The sequence below is a fragment of the Antechinus flavipes genome, chromosome 4 (assembly GCF_016432865.1).
Source record: "Antechinus flavipes isolate AdamAnt ecotype Samford, QLD, Australia chromosome 4, AdamAnt_v2, whole genome shotgun sequence".
Classification (NCBI taxonomy): Eukaryota; Metazoa; Chordata; class Mammalia; order Dasyuromorphia; family Dasyuridae; genus Antechinus; species Antechinus flavipes.
In genome coordinates, this window is record NC_067401.1 from 51,058,703 (window position 1) to 51,079,174 (window position 20,472).

Genomic DNA, 20,472 nt, shown 5'->3' on the forward strand with positions numbered 1-20,472 from the left:
GGAACAAAATATATTGGATTTCTCAGTGTTCAAAGACAAGGGGTATGGGTATGGCTATGAGTGTCTTTTCTGTATTCTTATTCAAAAAAGATATTAAATTGAAGAATTCATAACATTACTGCTACTTCTCCTTTCTCCCCTAAAATTCCTTCTTCTAAGGAAAAGTTGAAAAAATCAGTGCAATTTTTATTGCCTTATGGACATAGAAACAAAGAGCAGAGTCCCTTCCTCATAGGACAATTCATGAAAAGTGCCCCCTTTTTCCTGATCTGTATTATCCATTAAATATTTGTTCATAAAACCTCTCTTCTTTATTTAGTGGTATATTTAAAATTATCTTTCCCCCTTAAAGGGAATGTTCCAAGTTTAGAACTTCCTGACTAACTGCTGTTTACTAATGTTATTTATTACTTAATGAGAAGCAGTGTAATGGGGTGGAGCATTGGACTTGGGGTCCCGAAGACCTGGCTTCAAATCGTGCCTCAAAACATTCAACACCTTTGTGATCTTTTTATTTCCTGGTCATCCACAAACTGTTAATACTGTTTTTATTCTATTTGGTAACTTGAGAAAAACCACCTAACCTCTCTAGCCTCAGTGTCCTTAACTGTAAAATTCAGGGAATAGATTCAGTGGCTTCTGAGATCCTTTCATGATCTAAATCTATAATCCCAGTAAGTCCTGGATTCAAATACTGACTTAGATACAAGCTGTTGTGCCCTTGCTGACAATGAGTGGGGAGATTAGTTGTGCTTCTGCAGCTTTATTATTTTTATAACTGGCTTTTAGGTTGGATAGACTGCAAAACAATTTTAGATATCTTTGCCTGGTAAAGTTGGTCTTAATTGGTTATATCACAATTCCTATTAGGAAGCTTTACCAACTCTTTGTTTTAGGAAAAAACATCACTTTTTTTTTTAAATGGGCCCAGCCCAGATTGTGAGTCATAAGTAGAAAGTCATAGGTATAAAGAGTAATGAGATGGTGGATGGAGATAAAGAATGGGATTTTATCGGAACAGAAACGAATGCAAGGGATAAGGTTGTAAAAAAATTACTCTGGCATGGATTCTGTCAATATAAAGTTATTATTAAATAAAATAAAATAAAATATTTTTAAAAAAGAATGGGATTTTAGGGGGATATTCAATATGGTTTTAAGATTTCTCTTTGAATGGAGTTTTTCTTTCAAGATCAAATTTATAATGTTTTAAAAAGAATCAAGTCCATAAGAATAGTTAACATTGAAATACTCAATACAAAACCATTTGGATTCAATTAGCATCCTTTTTCCTGATGTGCTTTCACAGAGTTTCTCAGATCTTCACCACAATCTGGCGATAAAAGGTAGGCTCATTTTTCTGTTGGGAAGTTGGAGCTCCAAATCGTTCATTTATTCAGAGGCACACGGCCATTGATTCTTTATTATTATTTTTGGGGTTACATTTCTTAAAATTTAACTTTGCCCATCCCTCACCCCACTGGCAAGGGCCTCCTCATAATCACTGATTTATAAATATATGTAAAATCGTACTATTTGTTGTGATTCTTAGCAATTTTATTTTAACTGCATTATTAACTGCACTGGTAAATTTCTTTTAAAGCTTATCTCAGTTTCTCTCTTCCTTCCAGTGACCTTCATCTCCTCTCCCCTTAAACTGCCCACCAGTACTGCCCCATCCTAAGGCAGTACTGCCTTATCCTCACCTGGGACAGCTACACCCCAACATTTTAATTTAGAAAGTCCCCTGCCCTGGGTTTTGCACCTTCTTAACCTCCCTTGTACTGCACCTGTTCTTTAGTCTTCTTTTTTCCCAGTCTTTCAACCTCTGCTGGTTCTCATGCCTCTCTATCCAACCTGATCAATTATTTCAATCATATTCTTACTGGAATCCTAGAATTCATAGAGTCATAGGGTTTGGAAGGGTGAGGAATTGTAATGGTCATCAATTCCAATTTTATAGATTGGATCCCAATTCCTTCACTTCACAGATGTGGAAATTGGGATCCTAGAGAGGTGAAGAAGCTTCCCTAAGGTAATTTAGAAGCACTGAGAATTGTACCTGGGCTCTGTGACCACCACATCAAGGGCTCTTTCCACTTTTTGCCAGGTTGGATAGACTTCCTTAAGAGCCTGGAGCCAGGAAGACCTGGATTCAAATGCTGCTTCAGACAGATGCTTATTGACCCTCAGTTGTGTGATTCTGGGCAAGTCACTGTACCCCTTTTGCCTCAGTTGCCTCATTAAAAATGAGCTGGAGAGGGAAATAGCAAACCCAGTATCTTTACCAAGAAAACCCCAAATCCTGAAGAGTGAGACAGGACTGAACCCGACCCAGTAACCCACATAGCACCCCCGAGACCATTCCGTTTCTTATATTTAATTGACTTTCTCTGTCCTCGGTATATGATGTTGAATATGCTGGGGAAAATAATGACATTTCCAGACCAAACAATGCATTTATCTTTCCTGTTAGTATCTACTATAAAAGAGAGATCTATGGCTTAGGTGAGGGATAAAGGTAGTAATGAGAGGGTGTGAAACAATAATCCCTGGAAAAGGACAGGGGTACAAAAGGAGAAAAGAACATCATGGAAACATTTTAAGAGACAAAGAAAATCATGTAATCTTGCTGAGTTTTTCATTGCAAAATTTTCCTGACTGGCCTTAGCTAAACCTCTCTGTTCTGATCCATAGCTCTTGTTCGATCTCAGTTTGCTAGATTTTCTCTAGCAGCCTCTTGAATCTTTGTTCCTTTTCCCCATAACTTATAATTTTCTCCCTCTGTCCCCCACTTGGAAGATTATTTAAAGACACATTTCAAATATTGTCTTCATCTGTCAGCATCTCCTTCCCTAATTGTCTCAGGAAGAAGTAATTTCCTTATGTTTTTGATTCCATCCCTGAATGTATTTTCTGGGACTTTATCCTATTAGTTATCCCCTTTCTTAGAAATAGAATCTATCTCTCCATTTGATCCTTTTTATTTACAAATATCCATAGATCTCCCCTATCCTTAAAAATTAAAAATAAAACAAAATAGTCCATCTTTTGGAGTGTTATACCTTCAGGCCACTGCCCCTTTTTTGCCAAAAGCTTGCAAGACGTAAAATATATTTACTGCCTCTATAGTCTCCACTTGATTTCTGTCATATAACTTTTTTTTTAATAACTTTTTATTGATAGAACGCATGCCAGGGTAATTTTTTACAGCATTATCCCTTGCATTCACTTCTGTTCCGATTTTTCCCCTCCCTCCCTCCACCCCTTCCCCCAGATGGCAAGCAGTCCTTCACATGTTGAATGGGTTGCAGTACATCCTAGGTACAATATATGTGAGCAGAACCGAACAGTTTTCTTGTTGCACAGGGAGAATTGAATTCAGAAGGTATAAATAACCCGGGATTCTGTCTTATAACTTTACTGAAGCTACTCTCTGAACATTCATCAGTAACATTCATTCAACAAACATTAAGCAACCAATAAACATATTATCAAGAGTCTATAATGTTCCAGGCACTGTGCTATGTGCTGGGGATACAGAAAACCTGTCACAGTCCAATACTACATTTACAAAGTCACTTTTTTGTTTTTAAAGTTTGCAGTTCCTGCCCTCAAAGAACTTAGTTCTACTGGGGGTCAGATCACCAAAATTATCTTTTATTAATTGTCCTCAGTCCTTGACCTCTTTGCAGCTCTTAATATTCATTAAAATCTTTTTCTGCTTTATTCCATGTTACTATGCTTTCCTGGTTCTCCTGCATTTCTGAGCAGTCTTTTATCTCCTTTTTCTGGTTCCCTTTCCTCTTCCCATTCACAAATGTGTTTCTAAAAATTCTGTTTGTTGCCATATGTGCAGAGATGCATCTTCCTCAACCCCCCTGGCATTCTCTTTCACCTGTGCTTTCAGCTATTCCCTCAGTGGAGATATATCCTAGATTTGTATTTCTGAACCTGTATCCCTTCTCCTAAGCTCCACATTTGCATTTCTGTTTGCTGGACATCTCCACCTCACTATTGTGACAGCACCTCAAACTAAGCATGTTCCAAAAATTCAACTCAGTCTTCTTCCTCTTCCATAAACTTGTTACTTCTCTGGATTTTGACATTTTTCTTAAATGCCTCTTATTTTTCCTTCTCCTTGGACCCAATACTCACTTTTTGAGGGTTTGGGTTTTTTTTGGGGGGTGGGGTGGGGAGGTGGGAGTTTTGTGACATGCAAAAGAGCCCTAAACCAGGAGTTAAAAAATGAAGTTCAACATCAGCTAGTTCACATTATGATATTAGGTAAGTCATTTAACTAATAAATTGAATGACTAAAGTCATTTAACTTTCCTATGGCAGAGTTGGTTCATCTGTAAAATTAGGGATTTGGACTAGATCAGGGCTTCTTAAACTTTTTCCACTCATGACACCTCTTCTCTAAAGAAATTAGATATATAGATATATATCATTTAGAGAGTTATAAAATAGGTATTTATCAAACATTTACTGGTAATAGATAATAATTTTGCAACCCTCACATTGTTGAGGCCCCATCTAGAGTCTTAATTAAGAAGCTGGGGCCTAGAGCACTAAGATCCCTTCTAGCTCTACTAATACATCAACCTCCTATATGTTACCTCCTTTCCATTCCCACTGTTACCCTTTCCCTCCTCTCCATTTAGGACAATTGTAATCACTTCATTACTCCCTGACTTTCTAGGCCATCTCTTGGTTCCATTCTCTTCCCTTCAAAGTCTTCACTCTTGAGTTACCCATTTCAACATTAAGCTGCCCCTTATCCTGGAGTCCCTTGTACTCCCATTCTATTGCTGCTTTCTAGGCCATAACCCTGGATTATTGCCATCACCTGCCTTCTCACTTCCTGAATTGACCTTCACCCACCTTGTTCCAAGCCCATCCTTTATTCTTATTTCTGCTCTTCCCAAGCTGTCCACGATACCCCATCTCAGCAGAGGGCTTCACCTCATGCTTCACTAAAAAATCCACAGGACCCGAGATCTTGATCTGGACGGGACACTCCAGGCTTGTGGCTGGAGATCAGTGCTCTCATTTCCTTAGTACAGGAGACCCCCACATAGGTGCTGAGTAAAAGTCTAGATGACTCAGGCGTACATTGTGTAACCAATATCCCTACTGCAGACTGTCTCCTCCAGAACTTTTCTCCTTTTGTGACAAGAATAATCTTCCTCTACCGTAGGTGTAATCATTTCTTTGCTTATAATAACACTTGAGTGGCTTCCTAATGTTTATGAAATAATGACACAAATGCAGCCTGGAATTCAAAGTCTTCCATCATAATCTTTTTCCAACCTAACTTTCCAGCCTTGTTTCCTGCTACCTCCCCTTCATATTCCAGACAAATTGAACTATTCATTTCTCAGAAGAATTGGCCCTTATGTCTAGCTTCTCTTTCTTTGCTTTTTTTTTTTTTACCCTTTCTGTCTAGAATGTGTCTTTCCTCACCTTTAGCGTCCTCACCCCCAACTTGTTTTGAAATTCTTCCCATCCTTTAAGGCTCAACATAAAGTCCCTTCCTCATCCATTAAGTTTTTCCTCAATCCAAATAAGTGTATCAGATTTGTGTACTCTCAAAGGATCTCAATTATTCCTCTTTTATGGCATCTAACTCCTTCTGCATTATATTATAATTGTTTGTGTACCTGTAATTAGAAGTTCCTTGAGGACAGGAACAGTTTTTATACATCTCCATGTCTTCCACTTCTACCACTCTTGCCTATCAGTGACACTCATTGAATGTTTTATTGAATAGAACAACTTAAAGCTTCTGAACCTGTAAATTGAGTTGTTTACAAAATTAAGAATAAAATTTGCAGCCTCTGATCTTTGTAACTGTAATGAGACATATCCTTGGTCATGGAATGTCGGTTGACTTTTGAAGGGCTATGGCCCTTCAAATATTGAAATGTTGGAAGGATGAAAAATAAAAGCTTAATTAGGGAAGCCTTGCAGGAGGTTGGAGGGAGGGAAGGCAAATTTGGAATCAAGTTTAAGGAGAGAATGAATAATCCCCTTCTTTCAAACACATAGTCACTGCTTTTGTTCTATCCCTTATTATTCCTCACCTGGACTATTTTGACAGCTTTCTGATTGGGTTTCCAGCTTTCTATCTGTCCATTTTCTAAACAGCTGCTAATATGCTGTTACAGCTCATTTGAGCACATACTTTCTTGCTTAAGAATATTCACTTGCTCCCTATTGCCATCAAGTAAAACACAAATTCCTCGGTTTGACGTTGAAAGGCCTTCACAATTTGGCTCCAGAATTATTTTTCTAGCCTATTTCATGTTTCTCCCCTTCACACATTGCGTGGTATCCAAGCTGACCTCCTTAATTTCTCCAAATCTGGTGTTTCATCTCCTTTATAGACTATGGAGGCAGGTAGGTGGCAAAGTGTGAAAGCACTGTTCTTATCCAGCCTCAGGTACTTACTAGCTGTAATGCTGGATAAGGCTTAACCTTTGCTTGCCTCAGTGTCCTTAATTGTAAAATGGGAAAAATGATAGGGCTAGTGTGAGGATCAAGTAAGATATTTGTAAAGTACTTAGCACAGTGTCATATATAGTGGGTGATTCATAAATGTTTATTTTCTTCCTTCTGTATCCAGACCTTAATCAGACTGTCTCCCCCAGAAAGTACTCCCTCCTCTCTGTCTGTTAGAATTCCTAACTTCTTTAAAGCTCAACTCATAGGCTATTTCCTATAGGAAGCCTTTCTTCATCTACCTAGTAATTAGAGGTTTAGAGCACTCACTCTCTCTCTGAAAATTTCATGTATACATTTGTTTATCTCTTTGAATATTTTAATATAGAACGTGAGCTTCTTGAAGGTAAGGACTGTTTGGCTTTTAAAAATTATCTTGTCATTCCCAGTGCTTTGTGTTCAGTAGGTGCTTAATAAATGTTTGTTGGATTAAATGAGAAGAATGGAAAAGGCATTCAGATATCAGGAATGTAATTTCCAATGGCAAACAAATTTGTTGCTGTGGGAATTCTTCACAGTAGAAGTCTGTTTGCAGAAGTTACTACAGCAGAGTAAGCAAAATAACTTGGCTTTTCTGCCCTCAGAACCGCAGAGAGGTCTGATTTCAGTCATGTCCTTGCTGGTTTACAATTGTAAGAAAGAATGCCATTCAGTCATTTATATCACAGACACTCGTGCAACTCTATGGAGTTTATTGGACTCAGCAACTCTTGGTCTAAAATGAAAAAGCAGGGCTGGAGAAACATGTACCCACTGGTTTCTTGGTGGTTCAAGTTGGATTTCTATTGTCGCTCTGATTGACTTTCTGAAGTGGTTTTCCTTTTTTTTCCTTTTTTTTTTCTTAAGGTATAAAATATGTGTCTTCTGTTTCAACCTCAGTTTTGCCACTTTTGGGACTGAAAGGAAAGCTTGTAAGAAAACTTAAGGATAGGTTTTACTGAACCAAAATAAATCTGCTTCTGGTAAAATTCTAGGTGTGTTTTCTGATAACTAATCTTCAATGATCTCTATCCATTCACCTCTTGTTTAACGAATCAGTCACAAAGGCCTGCCTGTGCAATTTCAAGGCTTACAAAGGTGGTTCTGAATCTGGCATGAGAACTTAAAGTGTAAATGCCAATACTACTGGTTCTTAGTAATAATTATCTTACCCTTCCAGTATGGGCATGCTCCTTTTCCTGATGAAAAGGGAAGAACTTTGACAGGGGTGTTTTGCAATTTTGCTGATGACTTAAGTATCGCAGTTCATGATTCTTAGCTGCAAAAGTGGGATTTTTAGAGGTCAAGAATAATTACAGAGGTTGGTGCGCTGTCAGTTGAGAAACCCAAGGTGTCTTCCTTCAAGCAGAAGAAACTTCAAGGAAAGGTTAAATGGTAACGATATTTGCTCTGACTTAAGCCAGACCAGAATTGTTTGGAGCTGAAAGTGAAACTGCCCCTTCTTGATTTCTCAACATTAATATCACCCCATTCCCAGCTGTCTGGATGGCTGGCTGCTACTTCAGGCAAACATCCTCCCGCTTCAGGTGGTCCCCTCAGGTAGAGAATTTAAGTCACTTTGCTTGGGTAGGTGGGCCATGCTCTTCTGCTCTCTTCCACAGACTGGATTATTGAGGATAGATTGGGATTTTAAAACTTTTGATACAGTTCAAAGCATAGAACAGGTGTGGTTTAACTAAGCTTCGTCAGCATAGCATTTGGGTGATGTTCCAAGAAAGAACCTATCCCTCCAGAGAACAGAGTATGTCAGGAAACTAGGGAGTACTCTTTCACACTTTTCAGTTATTCCTCGTTGGGAATGTGCCAGCCCTTGTCCTCAGCTCAGATAGCCTAAGATACCGATTCCCCTGCTAAAGCCCCTGGACTGAAGTTTCTGTTTCCTGGCAGTCCCTTCACAATTAAGTTTTAGTTCATAGGTGTTAGAGACCATTCAGACTTGAGTGTTAGTTCTTGGCTGATAAATCCATCACTAATTTTTTTTCTTTTCTAAATACAATGAAATAGAAGAATGTTCTACTGGAACATGGATACAGAGGCTTTGCTAATCTTACATGTAATTTGGCCTTGGTTGCTGAGGAGCCTCCAAGTCAAAACCTTGCCCTCAGATAAAAATTGGCAGGATTTTTTTTTATTTGACGCTGACCCCTTTGGGTTCTTTTTTCACTTCTTGAGAGCCCAGGGATTCTTATTCAATTGAACCCTCACTTTGAAGGATTTTCTTATTAATTTGGGAGCCATATACTGTAGCTATTGTAATGCTTTGAAGGAAAAAAAAACAAAACATAAAGTCCACCATGTAGAACCTTCAATTTGTGGGCTTGAATACCTGAAGAGATACTCTTCTGTGGTTCTTTTAGGTCTGTGGCCAGAAGGGTGGGTTTGTGTATTGCAAGGGGACAGGAAAGGAGAGATGTCTCTTCAATGTTTAAGCTGTCACACAAGAGTCTTGATCTTCATTCATTTTCAGACTGTTTTTAGAGTGTTGCTAAATTCATAAGCCTTGTGCTGTCTAAAATAGAATAGCATCATAGTCCTAGAACATCCCTTCCTTGCATGAAGTGACTTGTAGGACAGATTTAGAGGCAGGGGATCTGGGACCTAGTTGTTCTGTCACTGCAAGCGGTGCGATCTTAAGCAAATCACCTCATCTCCTGTCTGTAAAATGGTGCTATTAGACTAGATGAGTTCTGGTCACCCGTACACTGTTCTTTTTACATCTATCTTAGCTTAACAGAAGTTAAGCTATTTTCAAATGTTTCTTTCCATATCCCAGCTTCCTTTGTGTGATATCACCCACTAAGGCATAATGATCCAGGAAGTCAATCAGCATTCCCTGGGACCTCTCCTTTTCAAGAATTATACTATTGAGATTCCTATGAAAGAACAGGACTCAGGATGAATGTTTTCCCATGTTCATCCAGTCATCATGAAAGGTTTTCATAGTTACTACCACTTGGGTGAACTTTATCTTTAAATAAGTAGTACATGATAAAGTTTCCTATCCCTGTAGAGATTGAGAATATATAGTAAAGTGTCAGACTCACTGCTCCAGGACAGAAACCTTGCACAATAATTTTTATATTTGTTGCCATGTTTCCATTTCATATGTTTGTATTCCTTATGGTTAAATATAAATATTATAGGAAATAAGGGTCACCTTTGCTTCCTTCAAATTGAAATAGTACTACATTTATGGGATACAGCCTGAGAAGTCAAGATTATGGTCTAGTTCACACTGGCTGTTGTAGATTGTGACTGGACCATGTGTGTGAGAGTGACGAGGAATTTTCAAGCTTAAAAATTGCTAATGTCAGAACTGCTTCTTCTGTTGCTTACCCTGAAGAACACTATCCATAAGAAGATGTGTTAAGATGTGTTGCTTAATCTACTGAAGCATCTCTTTCCCTTACTCTCTTTGCCCAACTGAATTTGGCACAGTAACTTCTGCCTGCTTTAGTATCCCTGGGGGAAAAAAAGGATTATTTTCTAGATCACTGGAACACCAAATTATTTTTCTGTTCTGTTACCCTAGGAGTACTTAAAAATATATTTGGACCAAGGCAGTAAATAAGTCCTGACTGGTCTACTAGGTACAAGCCTAACATCATGTACTTTAGAGTCATATGAAAGAATAGGAATGCTTCCCGCCCTGAAGGAGTTTAAAGTCCAGTAGCAGTAATGTGTCAAACCTGTAATCAAATACAATTTTACAGAAACTGAGCAAATAGAATATTATATTGGACTTGAGAATCTTGGAGATAAAAGAAGTAAATTTCAAGCTGTGATTTTAAAAAGGAAAATTTGCAGGAAGAAGAGCAAAAGGAGAGAAGTTACCTATATTTGTGGGATAGATTGAGCAATCTTAGAAGAAGAAGATATAAAATTGGGCTCATAGGAAGTTAGATCAATAATACCAAAAGTTTTCCTGAAAAATTAATTAATTGCTGAGTAAAATGTGCAGGACCAGGAGATCATTAAATACTTCAACAACAATACTATATGACTATCAATTCTGATGGAGTGGCCCTCTTCAACAATGAGATGAACCAATCAGTTCCATTTGTTCAATAATGAATAGAATCAGTTACCCCAGCAAAAGAACTCTGGGAAATGAGTGTGGACCACAACAAAACATTTCCACTCCCTCTGTTTTTGTCCGCCTGCATTTTTTATTTCCTTCACAGGTACATTATATCAAAGTCTGATTCTTCTTATGCAGCAAAATAACTGTATGGACATGTATACATATATTGTATTTAACATATATTTTACCATATTTAACATGTATTGGTCTACCTGCTATCTGGGGGAAGAGGAGGGGGGAAGGAGGGGAAAAATTGGAACAAAAGGTTTTGCAATTGTCAATGCTGAAAAATGACCAATGCATATATCTTGTAAATAAAAAGCTATAATAAAAAAAATTAAAAATTAAAAAATGAAAAATTAATCAACAAACCTTTTATTGAGCATTTACTATGTGCCAAGCATTGTACTAGCAATTGAGGACATAATGACAAGGCAAAAACTTAAGTTTCTATATATAAATAACATTTTTAATAAGAAAGGGGGGGCAGCATAGATATATATGATATATGCAAATAAATATAAAATAATTGGAGAAAGAAAGCAGCTGAGACAACAGGAAAGATTTTGTGTAGACTAGGTATCAAAATCAGGATGATGAACCAGATTTAAAAATAATTAGGAAATGATTGGTAAAATAAATAGAAATTCAGCATAATATAAATGATGTTAATATGTGGTATTCTAAGTCAATATACAACCAGCAGAGATCTATTTCTATGTAAGTTTGATTTCACTGATATAGAAGATGGTGCTTAACTGAGCATTGAGGGAAACTAGAAATTGTAAGAGGTTTGCAGAGGTGAGGAAGGGAGCGCATTCCAGGCATGAGGGTAGGGCTGAGGATAGCCAGCGTAGAGTCATGGAGGAGAGACTGTTGTATGTGAAGAAGCAGCGAGACTAAAGAGGACAGGATGAGGACAGTTACCCAATAAGACTGAAAAGGTTGGATGGAACAGGGCTGTACTTGGATCCTGTAGGGAATAAGGAATCACTGGAGGTTATTGAACAGAGTCTGAGATGGTCAGACCTTTAGGAGTGTCACATGAGTAGAAATGTTCAGAGTAGGTTGGAAAGGTGAGAAAATTGAGACAACCAATAAGGAGGTTATTGCAATAGTCCAGATAAGAAATGAGAATTGCTTCATATGGGGTGGTTGCTGTATATATGCAAGAGATGTTGTGGAAACAGAGAAACAAGACTTGGCAACTGGTTGGATGTATAGGGTGGAGAAAAGTGAGGAAGGAATTGAGAATGACTGAAGCTTCAGACTTGAGTATTTAGAAAGAGCCTAATTTGAAAGAGAGGTGGATTTTGGGGAAAAGAGAATGAGATCTGATTTTGCCTCCAGTTCTAAACATTGACTAGGAAGTTGATAAAGTAGAAGTAGAGCTCACAGGGGTGAGGTGAGAGGGGAATTAGGTTTGGATATAGAGATCTCAGAGTCTTCATAGAAATAAAAACTAAACCCATAGCATAACAGATAAAGTGCAGCATCTAAAAGAATCTAAAGTTCAGATCTAGCCTCAGTTCCTTATTAGATGTGTGATCCTGGGCAAGTCATTTAATCCTGTTTGCTTCAGTTTCCTCATCTGTAAAATGAGGTGGAGAAGGAAATGGCATATCACCCCAAGAAAATCAAACAGGGTCTTGAACAATCAGATACCACTGAAAAATGACTGAACAACAAATCTGGGGAGAGGGGCAGTTAGGTGATGCAGTGGGTAGAGCACAAGGTCTGGAGTCAGGAAAATGAGTTTAAATCCAGACCCAAACACTAACTGTGTGAGCCTGGATAAGTTACTTAATCCTGCTTGTCTCAGTTTCCTCATATTTAGAATGATCTGGAGAAGGAAATGGCAAATTGCTTCAGTGTCTCTGCCCAAAGGGGGGGAAAAAAAAAAAAGAAAAGAAAAGGATCCTAAGTCAGATACTACTGAATGACAACAAAATAGGAATAATAAGGTTGTTGGGAGGCTCAAATGAGAATATTTGTAAAGCATTTAACACAGTGCCTGGCACATAATAGGTGCTTCATAAATTCTTTCTCCTTTTCTTCCTACTCCCATAATATCTCTCACATACATTTTCCTTCTGCATCCCACAGCCAAGACCCTATTTCAGATATTCATCACTTCAGGCCTGGACTAAATTTATTAGTCTCCTGTATAGTCTCCCTGGCTCAAGCCATTTTTACTCCTGTCACTCCCCTTCATGGCCTGAAAAGTGATTTTCATAAAGTACAGCAGCCTTCCTTCCTTCCTCATTAAATTCCAGTTGCTCCCTATTATCTCTAGGATCAAAGATAAGCCCATCTGCTTGGCATTTAAAGCTTTTTATAATGCAGCCCCTTTCTACCTCTCCAGTCTACTGCGACTGTCCTTGCTTTCTCAGATTCTGTGATCCAGTCGTATGGCCCCACACACAGTGCCCTTGCTCTCTGGGCCCGTGCCTTTTGAGGTCTCCAATTTCCTTCAAGACTCCACTTTTGTGCCACTTTTTACAGGCTTTCCTGATCTCCCAGTTGCTAATTCTCTCCTTCCCAAAACTACCTTTATGTGGACAATCTTCATGTGTCCCCTGATGTCCTCTTTTTCGGGAGATTCTGGTATGGCGTTATCTGGAAGCCCTTCGTCCTTGTACTCTCATTTCTTATTCTTCAGGGTCACTGATTTCTGTATCAAAGATGGCTCTCAGAATCTAATAAAAATACTTGAGATGTGATCTGGCCAGGGCAAAGAATCATGAGACCGACATCTTCCGTCTTTCTTAAGAGAGCCTCAATTCATGCTCGTTTTTTTGACTGTCCCACCCTACCTGCTTTTTAACTGTGATTACATGTGAGGTCTTCCTCTGTGGGTGCCCTCTTTCCCTCCTCCAGTTACCCTGTGTTTGTCATCCTGCTTATACAATTTCCCTCCTGGAGGAAATAAGCCCCTGGAGGGCAGGGAAAGTTGGGCGATTCGGAAGGGATCAGCCTAGCCATCCAAACGGGAAATGCAAGCCATTTGCAGAATTGGAGAGTTGGAAAGGATCTCGGGGTCCATCCAGCTCAATTCACGCATCTTTTCAATGTCAATTGTAACTCAGTTAAATGATGGCAAATCATAAATACCCACGTCTCCAAAGATTCAAAGTGACGGACAATTCAAAAAGCAACAGAGATGTGCACAGTGAATGAATGAATGACAAAGCAGTTATGGATGCCAGGTGGGCAGCTAGTCTGCCCAGTGAATAGAGTGCTGGCCGGGTCAGGAGGACTTGAGTTTAAATGTGACCTCAGATACTTACTATATGTGACCCTGGGCAAGTCACTTAAGTGTGCTTCAGTTTCCTCATCTGTAAAATGAGCTGGAGAAGGAAATGGCAAACATTCCAGTATCTCTGCCAAGAAAATCCCAAATGGGATCATGAAGAGAGGACACAACTGAGAAAGACTGGGCAACAACAATACACCAGGAACTGTGTTAAGCACCAGGGATATAAGTACAAAAAAGAGACTGTTCCTACCTTCAAAATTCCTCCTGACATGCTTTTGCACTGGTGGCCGTGCATAGTAAGCTCTTCTTCCTTATAACTTGCAATTCGTGGAATTCTTCTATTCCTTTAAGACACTGTTTGAACGCTACATTCTGCCTGAAGTCTCTCCTAGTGCTCATCCAAACACTTATTAACCATGTATGTTTTTGTATCACCATTATTTCCCCAGTGTCTCTCCTGTCCCTCTTCCAGAGAGCTATCTCAAAGACAAATAGTGTTTGTTTGTTTGTTTTGAAGTCAGAGGGAAAAAAATGACCTTAATTGATAAATATTTTGAAAAAATCTAAAAGTTTGTGCAATATATAACACTTGTGGACCTCCTGCCTCTGCAAAGGGGTGAAGTAGGAGGGTCTTCTCATACCTCTTTGTTATTACTTTTTTTTTATAATTTCACTGACTTGATTTGTGTGTGTGTGTGTGTGTAGTTCTTTTCACTTATATTGTTTTAGTTATTGTGTATGCTTTCAGCTTAGCTTTGCTTACTTCACTCAGCATCAAGTTTATATAGATGTATCCATATTTATTCCATTCATTGTTTCTTAGAGCACAGTAACATTCCATTACATTCATAAACCACAAGTTGTTTAGTCATTCCCCAGTTGATGGGCATCTGTTGTTATTTAGTCATGTCCAACTCTTCATCACTCCATAGACCACAACACACCAGACCTTTCTATCTTCTATTATTTCTCAAAGTCTGTCCAAATTCATATTTGTTGTTTCCATGATACTGTCTATCATCTTCTGCCATCCCCTTTTCCTTTTGCCTTTAGTCTTTTTTTTTTAGCTTTTTATTTTCAAAATACAAGTATTGATAGTTTTCAACATTCACTCTTGCAAAACCTTGTGTTCCAAATTTTTTTCTCCCTAACTTCCCTCACTTTCTCCGCCAGACAGCAAGTAATCCAATATATGTTAAACATGTACAAATCTTCTGTACATATTTCCATAATTATCATGTTGCACAAAAAAAATCAGATCAAAAAGGAAAAAAAAATGAGAAAGAAAACAAAATGCAAGCAAAGAACAACAAAAAAATGAGTGATCCACACCCCCAGTCCTCTCTCTGGGATCAAATGGCTCTCTCCATCACAAGTTTATTGGAACTGGCCTGAATCATCTCATTGTTGAAGAGAGCCGTGTCCATTAGAATTGATCATCATATAGTATTGTTGTTGAAGTATATAATGATCTCCTGGTCTTCTCATTTCACTTAACATCAGCACATGTAAATCTCTCCAGACCTCTCTAAAATCATCTTGTTGGTCATTTCTTACAGAAAAATAATATTCCATAACATTCATATACCACAATTTATTCAGCCATTCTCCAACTGATGGGCATCCACTACTCTCCAATACCTAGCCACTACAAAAAAGGCTGCCACAAACATTTTGGCACATGTGGGTCCCTTTCCCTTCTTTATGATCTCTTGGGATACATACACAATATGTAACTCCCAGGTAAAACAAAGCAGTAAGAGGGACTTTTTAGGTAGACCTTTTCTTCTCTTCTTGTGAGAGAATGATGGTGATTCAAGGAGACTGAGGAGCAGTTACTGTTCTCTGATCTCTCTGACTGAGAGACATTAGTGTTGTCTGACCTCTCTCTTCTTCTCTCTGCCCCCAGTTTATTTTCCCGGTCCACAAGCAACACCTGTGTCAGTAAAGACTGCTTAGCAATGCCTTCAGATGTTCACAGCTGTGGAGGCTGCCCCTTGCAGTGCGCTTAGGCATGGTCCTTAACACAGACCCAATGGAAACACTACTGGGTCAAAGGGTGTGCACAGTTTGATAGCCCTTTGGGCATAATTCCACATTGCATTCCAGAATGGTTGGATCAGTTCACAACCCCACCAGCAATGCATTAGTGTCTCTGTTTTCCATACCCCCTCCAAAATTCATCATTAAATTTTCCTGTCATTTTAGCCAATCTGAGAAGTATGTAGTGGTATCTCAGAGCTGTCTTAATTTGCATTTTTCTGAGCAATAGTGATTTAGGGCATTTTTTTATAACTAGAAAATGTTTTAATTTCTTCATCTGAAAATTGCCTGTTCATATGGTTTCATTATTTATCAATTGGAGAATTTGCCTTCGGTCTTTCAAAACATCAGGGTCTACTTTTTTCCAATTCTTAGCTATCACAAAAAGTGCTGCTATATAGGCATATTTTTTTTTAAATCAGTAGTCCCCTTTGGAGGATAAGCCTAGAAATGGAATTTTTGGGTCAAAGAGCTCTATATTTTATGTGTTCTTGTTGCTTTCTACCTCATTAGAAAGGAAACTCTTTATGTTGTAGGGCTCGTCTTATTCTTTGTACTTCTTGTTCAGTGCCAAGATGGTACAATGGATGGAATGTTGAACCTAGAGGTAGAGACCTAAGTGTGAATGCTACAGATTATGACCCGATTAAGTTCCTTTTCAGCCTCATTGTCCTCATCTATAAATGAATATGATGATAACCTTCCATATAGGGTTATTGTGAGCATCAAATAAATTCACATAATGAAGTGTTTTGCAATCTTTAAGATGATATATAAATTATTATTATTATTAATAGATACTTGATGATTGAGTGATAGTTGAAAGCTAAAAAAATCATTCTAAGTGAAATAAACCCCAGTGGCTACCTATTAAATTCCTAGGATCTAATAAATACCTTTATCATTTAAAGTTTTTTATAACCTGGCATTTCCTATTTATCTAGCCTCTGTATTCCAGACTTATATTTATGTCTAGATTGTCTTTCCCATTGGAACACAAGCTCTTTGAAGATAGGCTTTAAAAAAAAATTTATTTTATTTTTTACTTTTCTTTGTATCCCCATTACTTAGACTAGTCTCTGGCACATAGTAAGCATGTAATAAATGCTTATTGATTGATTGAAATGCTGTCATGTTTGCAGCTGGCTTAGAAGTTAACAATGACAAGTAAAGTCCTCTTAGAAAATAAATGAAACAATTTGAGTAAACTGTGAAAGTGGTAGGTCAACCACCTAGTTTATAATTTTTTTTATTACACTTAATATTGATTGTGAAATAGCCTTCTTTTAACAATCTAGAAGTACAAAACAATGTCTTCTAAATGTAAAGTATTATGTTAGTCATCGAGGAGACAAAGATTAAGAGAATCTGACCTCAGAGAGCTTGTCAGTCTACTAGGGAGTCCTGTGGTTGCATGAAAATAGTAATCCTATAAATTGAGCTGTGCTGATTGTAAGATAATGTGATATAACTAAAAGTGATGTAAAAGAAGATTAAACCAAAGTGTTGTGAACATTTTAAGGGAAAGGTTGCTCATTTGAGGAGGCAGTGGAACAGAAGGGGAAGGGCTGGGGAGTTGAGTCCAAAGAACTGGTTTGGAATCCTATCTCTGGTACTGATTTTGGCAAAGTCACATTTTCTGGACCATCTCAATGGACTCCAGTCTCTCTAAGGCAGCATAGCTGTCAGTCTGGAGACAGAGGATCCCAGGCTCCTGGCCTACTTTGGGCAGGTTGCTTCACTTCTGGCCCTCAATATCTTCGTCTGCAATAGAAAAAGGCTAGAAAAGGAACCTCAAAAATCCCTTTCAGCATTAACTTTCTAATACCATAATCTGATGCTTAGCCCAAAAGATCTGATTTAGGAAAAAATTTATACCAAAATGAGTGGACATATGGAAGGGTGAGAAAAATGATAATATAGATATTCAGACAGTTTGGTGTTATGGTAAAGTCAAGGGGGGGACAAAGGCAGCTTTGCTTGGCATTGGGAGGGTCTTCCAGCCACCTCTACCCCCTTTTCCCCCCACCTCTGCATTCCTGAGGATACTACTCAGGAAAGAGAATGAGATTCCTTACTCAGACTTGGTCTTTTTCCTGGGCTTTTATCTTTCTAATGGAATTGGGAGTAACCATAGCCTTTGTTTGGCCTCAGGCTTCATATTGAATTTTTTAATTGCTTTTCAGCAATAACCTTTTTTTTTTTTTTTTTTTTTTGGTCACTTAACCAGTTGTACAAGTTGAGACTCCTGTCTGTGTGTCTATTTTAGAACAGCTGCTCTGGGAGGAATAGCAAAGAATAATAAGTCAGGTAGATATTTTATGAGTATTGAAATCCCTTCCATTCAGAAATGCAAATAAAATAACCAGCATGAGCAATCAGCTTATGTCAGATTCCATGGGCTTATATTACACAGGGAAATTACAGTGCAACCTGAAACATGCTTCTTAATGAATTCAATATTCTCAATTCTGTCGTGGCTCAGCATAAAACCTTCTGCTTGATTTTTGTGAGGGGCTTCAGAAATCACCTCTTATTAAATTGCCTAAAGAAAAAAAGGCTAAGATGATCCTGGCAAATGGTTTGGTCATGAGAGTCTGTCACTGTTAAGTGGTTGGGTTTCCTCCCCTACCATGTTCTATGACTGAAATAGGTAAAAAGAACAGAAAGACAATGATTCTTCACCACTCCTGTCATATCCATACACTTGAGGAAAGTGGCAGCCAGGGAGAGACTATAGTGGTTCTCCTTAGATCCATCGAGGACTCCAGAACACTTTAGTTGGTCCCAATTACTGTGTTCTGTTACGAAGTATGAAAACAGTTTGAGAAATAGCTGTCTGTGGTTATTTCGGGGAATATAAGAGACCAGAGGGCTTGGAGCAGAAGTATGAGTTTTCCTCCTATCCCCAGCTGCCCACTTCCCATCCTCCATCTCTGAACACAAGTTGGAAGGGACCTAGTTCAGTCTTCTACACTGTTCCCTCCAAGTGGTCCCGTAGCTTTTGATGGAACACTTCTAGTTTCTGATGTCTCTTTTCTTCTGGTAACCTCTTCTGACTGACCTAGTGACCATCTGACTTTTTCTTTTAGCATTTAGAGAGTGCAGTGGAGAGAGCACTGGACCTGGAGTCAGGAAGAGGTGAATTCGGATACAGCTTCAGGCACTAACTGACCCTAACCAAGCCCTTAATCTCTTTTTGCCTCAGTTTCCTCAACTGTAAAATGGAAAGAATAATAATAATCAGCACTTACCTCCCAGGGTTGCTGTGAGGCTCAAGTGAGATGCTATTTGTAAAGCACCCAAGCACAGTCCTTGGCTGGTGTGGGTGCTATGTAAATGCTCATTCCCTTTCCATTCCCCACCCCCAACTTTCCACAGGCTTCAGTCTCTTAAATACTTAGATAAAAATGCCCTACATCCACAGCACACAATTCATCCTTATGGTTTCCTTTAGGTGACTTAAAGTATTTACTGATCAACACTAGTATTAGACCATCCCTTCCAACCCACGGATCTTGGTACAATGTTGTTAGTATCTAAAAAAAAAAAAAAATCTCTAACTCATAAGGAAAACTCCGAAAACTTCAGTGTCTGGATAATTCTGCTGTCCCCCAAAGAGTAAGCTTTCTTCTACCCACCAGGAGAGGCAGCTTGGTGTAGTGTATATCACACTGGACTGGGAGTTGGGAAGACTCCAGATTCTCACAGTATCATTCTGGACAAGGCACTTAATTTGTCTGTGTTATCTGTACAAGGAGGGACTGAAATGGCCTTTCTGAGGTTCCTTCTGATGCTTATTCTGGGTTCTATTCTAGACCTGCCTGGTCTGTCGGGTTTCTAGGATCAGTTCTAATTTTCATGGTTTCCTCCTGTACTAGTCTTTCTCCCCATGGGTGCAGCAGTGGCCTGGGAAGTGTGGGGCTGCAGGGGGAGTGTGGGGGAGCAGTGAGCCACCTGTAGAGCGGGCCTGTGTCCTGGTCCCTTTGCGGCAGTGGATATTCTCTGTCTCATTGCTATTCTTCCTGACATTCCGTGGCCGGGTTTGCATGATGGCACTCTGTGTTTCCCAATAGTCTGGAGAAACCTGGCCTCCATCACTTATTAAAGTTGTATGGCTGTGGCCAAGTCACATACTCCAAGCTGAAATGTCCTCATTTCTCTAGTTTCTTGGAGGGTTCTTGAGTGAGCCCTTTAACCCCAGCAGACTGAGCTTCCAACAATAATAGCTCACATTCACATTGTACTTGACAGTTTACACAGCACTTTCCTCCCAACTACCATATGAGGAAACCCCCTCATCACCTGCAGTGGGAAATGTGAATTTTATCCCTTTATCCTTCCCGCAGCACCTCGAAGGAGGCTATGGGTAGTTAGTATCACTGATGGCCTGATGTCCGGCAGGAGTTTCTTTCATGCAGACATGCGAAAGGTCCTTCAGGGATCTCTTGAATTCCTGCCCAATCTTTGCCCCCCTTCATCTCCAGCCTCTCTTCTCCTGCTTCATTGTGTTTCCAGAGAATGAAGGAGTAGATTCAGGGCTCAGCCTCCAGTCCAGCATGTGTGTGGCAGCCTGCTG

The 20,472-nt window shown here is 39.0% G+C and overlaps 1 protein-coding gene across 1 annotated transcript in view; it reads left to right on the plus strand.

The window, feature by feature from the left end:
- The window catches only part of ST7L (suppression of tumorigenicity 7 like), a 76,518-nt gene that overhangs the window by 54,576 nt on the left and 1,470 nt on the right, over positions 1–20,472 (plus strand). The gene's annotated exons all lie outside the window — the stretch shown is intronic.